Here is a 9,038-nt window from a genome sequence, read left to right on the forward strand (position 1 = left end):
TGAGCTGGGGCTTTTTTCCCCCAAAGAGCCGGGAGCTGGGGGAGGTGGGGCAGCCATTGCTGAGCTGGGGGATGGGCCTGGCTGATTCAAAGATTCAGCCTAATCAAATCCAGACAGTGATTCGAATCACCGAATCGAATCACTCTCCCCCAAATCGGCCAAATCCGAAGTGAATACTAGCCGCCTCGCACAGGCCTACTGTGTGCCTTAATGCCCATCCTGTCCCAGCCCCTTAGACTGAGAGGTAATTATATTAGAGCGTATATGTACCTTCATGTGAAAGAAAATCCTGGATTCAAAAGGACATTTTAATGTATTGGAGAAAAGTATGAGTCCATGGTTGAAAGCTGAAGCTAGACAAATTCAAACTTGAAATAAGGCATATTTTTTAGTTAACAACTTCAGCAAATAATCCAGAGAAGCAGAGAGGTGGTCAGATATGTTATTCTGAAGTCGGGCAGAAGTCAGGGCAGGGTGGCACATTAGAGACTAACTGGTTCAGCAAAGCATGAGTCTTTTTTAGGCAACAACCTACAAAATAACAGATGCATCTGGCAAAGAAGGTCATTGTCTACAAAGTCTCATGCCTCTCTGAACCAGCTGGTCTCAGAGTCCCTGACTCACCTTCTTCTATGGAAGTAGTATATTTTCTTGTTCTGGATGCCAGATCAGGAATGGATAGATATGATTTCACTAAATACAATTTATTGGGCTGAAGGGGTAACTGGCTGTTATTGTCACCCTTTGAGCATGTCTACTTAAGACATTTACTGCAGAGCTGACTAATTAGCTCCACAGTAAAGCATCAGCCTGTACACTTGTAATGCTATTAGGCTGGAGCAAACTAGTTAACTCCATGGTAGGATACTACTGACCAACAGAAATACTATCCTATGGCGGAGTGCTTTACCCTGTTGCACAATGCATGTGTAGATGCTGACCAGGGCTGGCTAGGGCACGGCAGTGCTACCGTGTGGGATGCCTGCTGGCTAGCCATGCACTGTAGCACCTTGTACCTCAGCCATTCACTCCACACAGCACATTGAAGAAGGTCGGAGCAGCCCCTGGCTGTCAGGCTGACCCCTGCAGCCCCCTGCCAGCTGAGGCTGTGCTGCCCTGGCATAGGTGATGGAAGGCTGGGGCTAATGGGGCTCAACACTCCCAAACGCAGGACAGTGGGTAGGGCCGCGAGGCAGCCTGGCCCTGGGCTCTGGGCAGCTGCAAGAGGTGAGGAGGGGTGTGCATGCAGCCAGGATCGCAGCCCAGTGCGTGGATCACGGGCTGCCCAGCACAGCAGGTAAGTACCAGTCGATTCTGTGAAGGGGAAGGGGCTGGGGGTGGGCAGCTTGAGGCCTCCGCGGTGAGGGAATGGGGCACAGGCAGGGCCAGGGGCTGGGGTGAATGGGGCCCTGGCCAGGCTGGGTGGTGGAACAATCGGAGCACGAGTCGCTTGCCCAGTGTCACAGGGAGGCTCCTGCTGCTGTGTATACTTGGGCAAAGGCCTGGGGGGCATGTGCCTCCCAAACTGTGTGTAGGATGGAGGCGGCTGCTGCTATGGGCTGGGCTCCACACGATACTGCAGCTGCCCTGGGAGTGGCATGATGCCACTTGCCTGCTGCTGCTGGGCTGAGCTGTGTCCCCTGCCTGCCCAGCAGCGGGATGCACATGGCGTCGCACGACTCTGAAGGGAGCAGCGAGCACAGCCCAACTGGCAGCAGCAGCAGCAGTCTCTGTGCCATGCACAGATCAGGAGAGCACATGCCCTCTGGGCCTCCACCAGGGTGTGCACAGCAGCGGGACCCCTGCCACATCCCTGGACGGGGCCTCCTACACCCCTGCTGAGCAGGGGACTGCTTCTGCCCAGCAAACAGTTAAGAGGTGCCTGTGGACCAGCAGCAGTCAACCTTTTCTGGTCCGGTACCAGTTATGCCCTGCCCTTCCTAAAGTGCTCCTGTGATCCCCACCCTCCAGAGGAGCACCCCATACAGACTCTGCACCCTGAGACCTGAACAGAATGGCTTGAAGCGCCATTGCCAAGAGCCACGTTAACACTTCCCTGGCCCTGTGGTGACCAAAGGTCCAGAGCCCTGAATTCAGCGGCACCTGCAGAGCCAGGGAAAGGCTTAACCCCATTTTTGGTGGCAACAGCACCTGACATCTCCTTTCCCAGCATCAGCAGCCTGCTCCTGCTCCTGGCTGGCCTAAATGTATTGCGTGGCTCACCCCTTCATTGTGCAATAGCTACTTAGCAGTAGCACGCATGGCCTGTCTCAATTTATTGTGCGATACCCTAGTAATTGTGTGATATAGGTAACTTCTACATGTCCACCACCCCTAGTCAGGAGCCCAAGGTGGTGCAATCACAATCACGCCCCCCTTAAAGCCACCAATGGTTCAGCACACTGGCCCTTCTCTCCCAATCGTTCAGTCCCCATTAGCTTGCCTTCCTCCCCCCTACTAGCAACGAATGGTGGAGCCCAAATTCTGGTGCCCCCCGCATTCCTAGACTGAATGGTTCCTGCCCGGCTCTCGCGGCCCGTCCCGCGCGGGGAGGGGAAAGAGCCACGTGACCCGGAAGTTCTGTGCGTCCACTTCCGGGTGAGGATCCTAGCGGTGTCCGGTTCCCCCCCGGCGGTGTCCCGGTCTAGGCCCTGTCTCCCCTCCACTCCTCACGGCTCCGCGGTATGTGAGCGGCGGCAGCCGGGCCTGTCTCCCACTGAGGTGAGTCGCCGGCGTTCCTTGTTACCCCGAGGCCTTGCGTGGGGGTCTCTCCCCCCCGGAGCCCGGCTGCCGCCGCCGCCGGCCTTCCTGACGTCACTCAGGCGGCGGAGCGACCCCGGCTCCCGCCCGCCACAGCGCTCGGGCCGCGTCGGTTGACATGGCAACCAACCGCCTATTATGGGCTAGCGAAGCGCCTGGCGCGGGGGCCGGTGGGACCAGGGAGCTCCGCTCGCCCCGGCTCCGAGCCACGTCCTGGGTGTCTTTTTTTCATTATTATTATTTTAATGTTTTTATTTGATTTTTATCTTTTATTTTTTATTTTATTTTTGTTTTTTTAAACTTTTTATTTTTTCTCTCTCGGATGCTAGTTTTCTGCCTTCCTTTCATGTGTACTCTTTACCTCTTGCATGGAGAGGGAGAAGCAGACCTAGAACGGCTGTCTATCCCTCCTGTAGCTGGCTGGTGTCGTTCCCCCCCCTCCCCCGCCCCGTTTTCAAGCCCCAGGTAGACAAAGCCCAGTTTTGCCAAGTCTTCAATATGAAATAATTGTATTGGGAGCTGAAAATTATTGTGTTTTCTGAAAAACTCTCTTACAGTGAAAAAAAAAAAGTGTGCAAATAAGTCATCTCCATCTTAAGTAACTCCTCAAGCTGTGGGAAAGCAGCTGTGGTGACTGGGGACAGAGGAAGAAGGGATCGGGCCCAAGTGTGATGGATCCCTGGCGGGTTTTCAAGGAGGGGAAACAAAGATCTAGTAGATCTGACAGGGAGCCTGGCAAGGGCTAGACCCCGTGTGTTGGACAGGCAGTGGGAAACAACCCACCAGCACAATGCTGTTTCCCCTGCTGCTTTGGGAGAATACATAGATGCACATGTACATATAGAAACACACACGCACATTTATTTTCTCATAACAAGCCTGGCTCACGCCCACACTGCCTGGCATCTCCAAGGTGGGCTGAGGTGCAAAGCTGTGAAGGCTCAGCATAACCTGCACAGAAAAACAGAAGGGGTCAAAGGAGCCCAGCACATTTTTCCGAAATTTAATGACACAAAAAAAAATCGTACATTTTGAACGCTTTTAGTATTATCTATTGTACATCATACAAGAGTTGAAATGATTGTACAGATGAGATAATTATTGTGTACCTGGCAGTACTGACAAAGCCTTGGCTGAGAAGATATAGTTGGGGACAGTCCTGCTGTGAACAGGGGGCTGGCCTTGGTGCCTTCCTGAGGTCCCCTCATTGTTTGCAATGATCTGTCCAGCCCAGGCAAGGTGGTAGGGGCCCAAGGGAAAAGTCGCCAAGCAGCTGGCTTAAAAGAAACCAAGCAAGGTCCTTCTTTTTTTGTTTTTAAGGCGAGGTGTAAAAGGCGCTGCCATGCAGAGGCCAGCAGTATCACCCAGAGCAAAGGTTTAGTTCCCTGATGAGGGGCCAGGTGTTTGGAGGCTGGGTCTGTGGTGGGGTTATGGAACATCACAGCCAAGGTCATGGCCTCAGGCTCCAGGCATCCTCAGGCTTGCAACAGGCGTGACTGTAATAGGGCATGTGCTGCTCTTTGTTCCTGCTGTGCTGCCTCGGAACGGCTGCTGTTTGCTGCTGTTAGAGATGGGCCTGTTTTATGTGCAAGTGGGGGATGCTGGGTCAAAGCCAACTAACAAAACTATAGAATCATAGAAAACTGGGGTTGGAAGGGACCTCAGGAAGTCATCTTTTCCAACCACCTGCTCCGAGCAGGACCATCCCCAACAAGACCATGCTAGCCAAGGCTTTGTCTACCTGGGTCTTAAGACCCTCCAACGATGTAAAGTTTACAATCTCTCTGGGTAACCTGTTTTAGTCCTTTACTATCCTTCTCCTGAGAGAGTTTTTCCTTATATCCAATGTAAGCCTCTCTTGCTACAACGTGAGACCGTTGCTTCTTGTTCTGTCATCTGCCACCACTGAGAACAGTCTATCTCCATCCTCTTTGGAACCACCCTTCAGGTAGTTGGTGGCTGCTATTAAATCTCCCCTCGGTCTTCTCTTCTGTAGATTAAATCAGACCAGTTCCCTCAGCTGCTCCTCAGCAGTTATGTGCCTGTCCCTTAACCATTTTTGCTGCCCTCTGCTGGACTCTTTCCAGTCTGTGCACATCCTTTCTGTAGCTGGGGGAGCAGGAGGGGAAAATAAACCTCTGCACCTTCCTTAGTTAGGGGCGGAAGTGAGTGCATAATAACAGTACTGGGGATGGCTAATGAGAAAACAGGGATGGGCATTGACTTCATAGGTTCATAACAAGTGGTCTGAAGGGGGAGGGCATGCAGCAAAGCACACAAGGCAGGCCTGTTTGTTATGCAGTGAGGTAACAGTGGCCCTACGCTCACTAAAATAGCTACGAGCTTCCCTTGCTTAGGGAGGCAACTGATGCATAACAATTAATTCCTTGGAAAGAAATAACTGGGGAAAGAAGTGTGGGGGAGGGGGTCAGAGGTTCATAACTAGTGCTCTAAGAGGAGGACTGTGATCAGAGCACACCAGCCATTGTTGGACATGGGCTACAGGGCTAGATGGACACTTGGGTGACCCAATAGTGCTTTCAGAATTTTATTTTAATGTGGTGTGGCTAAACACCAAAGGGAAAGTATTGATGTCCTAATGACTTAAGATGACACATTTAAAACTTCAGTTGCTAAATATTATCCATGGACTCTTGTGTGAAGTGTGGGAGATTTGTTTATTATATGTATCTTCATCTATTGACTATTTTGAAGTCTGCTACACTGGTGCTAAGAGCTAACCCAGGTTTCAGCTACACTACAGAGTTATTCAAGCATAGGTATGTCCCTAGAGGTGTGAAAAGACTGCACTGCCTAGCTGATATAGCAGTACTGGCAAAACTTCTGGTATGGATACAGCTATGCTGGCAAAAGAGGCATTTGCTGGCTTAGCATCTATTGTTCTGGAAGGTAGTGTAGCTGTGCTGGAAGAATAACTCTTCTGGCCAGGGTACACCTACATTTATGTGTATCTGCTGCTAGAACTTCTAACAGCAGGGTGCAGTCACTGTTGCTATGCTGCCAGAGTCTGCGCACACCCATGTGCTGTTGATAGCTCAGCACCTCTTCCCCCCTGCAGCTGTGCTGGTGAAGCATGAAATTCTCTGGGGAGGCTCCAGCTGGCTGCCACTCTGTTCAGCAGCAGTGTGTGTGAGAGTGTCTATGTACACCTGTTGGCTGCAGGATGGAGTAGCAGCCTTGCTCCATTTGGCGGCGATAGTGTAACTTGCCTGGCAGATAGACAGGTTCTGCTACCACGGGAGCTATCATTGTGGTTGTGTTTTAAGCTGCACTGGAAAAACTTTGTTGGGTAAGACAAGTCTCTGCTTAGGTAGGGAGCTTTGCTGGCAGCACTATAGTAGGGACTCTGATGCAGAAAAATGGTTAGTTTTGCATGGTTTTACATACTTGCAGGCAGTAGTCAGCCTAACACTGACAAACTTGACAGGTCTTGATGTCAAAACTGTTTTGCTGTTGTATATGTGTGTGTGTATTTTATTTGTTTGTCCAGTGGTTGGCACAACTGACTCATTGTTTGTTGTCCCTGTGTATAGAGTAATAGGAAGGATGGGAAGCGTGCAGATGTGAAAAAGCCTGCTCTTAAAAGGAGAATATCTGTAGCAAGTGGAGATTGAAAGTAAAAAAGAACGCTAAGCAGAAAGAGGAGGGGTGCTGGAAGAATCCTGAACTCTTGAGAGGACCCAAAAGATTCTGAGGACGGTGAGGAAGCAAAAGAGTCTTGTGCACTGGTGTTTGTTTTTCCATAGAGCCGTATATCTCTTGCACCTTCTCCCTGAGGAACGCGTGCAGGATTTAAAAGTACCTTTGTGAATTCTCTGTTCAATCCTCTGTGGCCTTTCTGACAGTTAAACAAAAAGCTTAATTAGCTACAAAGGTGGAATGCTGGTGTGCATGTGTAAGCTATGGGGAGTCTGTGGGGATGCGCACTGCTTTTCAGGACTAGGGCACTTGGACTGTAAGATCCAACATCCTGGAAAAGGTGCCAGACTTGGAACCTTCATTCTGAGAGTGTGTCTGTCTGGCAAGGTTACCATATTTCCAGGCCCCAAAAAATGGGCATCTGTCTGGGGAAGGGAGGGGTAGGGGGAATATGATTGGGGGCGGGGGGCAGCAGTGACATGCCGATGCCCTGCCCTGCCTAGTCTGTTGCCCTTCATTGACAAACCATACCCCCAAGCCCTGCCAATACCCCTCACTCCCAACATGCAACCCCCTTCCCTTGCCGCCAGCCTTGGTGGTGCCCCTCACTCCTGACCCACAGACCCCTGCCCCCTAGCTTTGCTGCCCAAGCAGCTCCCACATTTTGCTCCTGCTCTCTCCTTGCTATCTTGCCAGAGCCTATGTGGGGAGCACATGACCCCCAACAGCCAATCCCCAAGCAGCCTGCCTGGGAGAGAAGAGGAGCAGCAAAAAACCGGACATTTGGCTCTTACTTTAAAAACCTTCCTGGACACAGCACGGGGGGAGAGGGGGGCTAAAAAAGAAGACATGTTTGGGAAAACCTGGACGTATAGTACCTGTACTGTCTGGGCTAGTGTCTGGATACTGGTTGAACCGTGTAGGCATGAAAGAAGAATCCTAGTATTGGTTCCAGTATACTAACTTGCTAATGCTCCACAACAGGGAGCTCTGGATTTTAATTTTTTTTTGCTCTTTCACATGAGAACAGTCAGTGGGTTGCTAGTGAAAAGTAGGTCAGAAACTCACCTAGTTAGGAAACTATATATCTCCACTTTGCCACACTCTGACCCTGTCTGAGTTAAAGCCTTCTTTGCAGCTTTCTGATTTTCTTTAGCTTTCTTTATCCCTTTGAGCTTTGAGTGTTTGGTTGGTTCAGCCAGTTTATTAGAGCATCTAATGTGTGGTAGAATAATGGGAGTTACTGGGCTGTATTAACAGAAACATCATCTGCAAGTCGAGGGCAGTGATTTTTCCACTCTGTTCAGCACTGGTGAAACTCCTTTTGAAGTGCTGTGCTCAAAACCAGATGCAGTACTCCAGGAAACATGTGGACAAATTGGAATGAGTCCAACAGAAATTATTAAAGGTCTGGAAGAGTTAGAAGAACTGGGATTATTTAGTCTGGATAAGAGAAGACTGAGAGGGGATTGGTAAATTTCATATACTGAAAGGGTTGTTGGAAAGAGGATGGTGGTGGACTGGTCTCTCGGGGGTTTTTGCTACTTAAATTATTTTCATAGATTCATAGCCATTAGGGACTGGAAGAGATCTCGCAAAACCGAGTCCAGCCCCCCATAGGCAGAAAGTCTGCTGGGGTCAAATGACTCCTGCAAGATAGGCATCCAAATGCTATTTGAATGAGTAGGTGCTTGCACCACCTCTGAGGGGAGTCTGGTCCAGACCCTGGACACTCGGACCGTAAAGAAGTGTTTCCTTATGTCTGATCTAAATCAGCCTTCCAGAAGTTTGTAGCCATTAGACCTTGTTATTCCTTGGGGAGCCCTGGTGAACAACTGTTCTGCAGGTGAAGAACAACTGTACTTTAATACTCTTTTGGCTTTTATAAGCTGTGTTGATCTGGCTTTGTGCTCTTGCTCATTTGTTTTGTAAGCTTTTTTGCTTTGATGTGCTGAGCCTTTGTTGAGAAGGGTAGCATATATATATCTAATGAATAAATTGCAGCAAAGGAGACTTAATTGGATACTAATGCTGGCTGTCTGGATGATAGAAAAGCCCGTTGGGAATGACTGCCAGTTTGGGTGTGGTTAATTGTTGGAACAGATTATTTAGAGAGTTAGTGGAATCCCTTTCCTTGGACATTTTTAAAATGCAGGTCAGGGAAAAGCACTCATCTAAGATGGAATCATCCCTGTCTGAACTGCCTTTAGTAAGGTGTTAGCTATGTTCATGTTTCTCAACCTCTTTTGTACCAGGAACCATTTGTAAACCTTGATGGCCAGTCCTGACCCAGTAAATAGTTTAAGTAGAAAACAGCCCCTGGGCCCTGTTGGTGCTCCTTACTCCCTACCCACAGCCTCCCATACCCCTAGTCCTGCTGGTACCCCTCACTCCCAACCTGGGAACCGGGGGTGGAGGACAGCAGCTCTACCCTGCCACCATGGCCCAGCTGTCACCACTTCCCTCAGGCCGCCTGTGCTGCCCACCATCCTACCTCCCTTCTGAGGTAGAGCCGCAGCCTGAGGGGAGCGGGGGGTGGGGTGGATGCTGCCACCAGGCCATGGCATAAGGTAGAGCCGTAGCCTGGTGCAAAAGTGGGTTGTGATGGGAAGATGTGA

At 50.2% G+C, this 9,038-nt stretch overlaps 1 protein-coding gene across 2 annotated transcripts in view; it reads left to right on the forward strand.

Moving 5' to 3' along the window:
- Positions 1-2,592: 2,592 nt before the first annotated feature.
- Positions 2,593-9,038, forward strand: part of PHRF1 (PHD and ring finger domains 1) — a 47,080-nt gene continuing 40,634 nt past the window's right edge. The window contains exons 1-2 of one of the 2 annotated variants that reach the window (XM_019547300.1): positions 2,593-2,721; positions 6,315-6,480. The gene's annotated coding sequence lies outside the window, so the exon portion shown is untranslated. The remainder of the gene's footprint in view (positions 2,722-6,314; positions 6,481-9,038) is intronic. The other variant, XM_019547301.1, reaches the window with a different exon arrangement.

Source organism: Crocodylus porosus, unplaced genomic scaffold (assembly GCF_001723895.1).
Source record: "Crocodylus porosus isolate Cpor-Errol unplaced genomic scaffold, CroPor_comp1, whole genome shotgun sequence".
Taxonomy (NCBI): Eukaryota; Metazoa; Chordata; order Crocodylia; family Crocodylidae; genus Crocodylus; species Crocodylus porosus.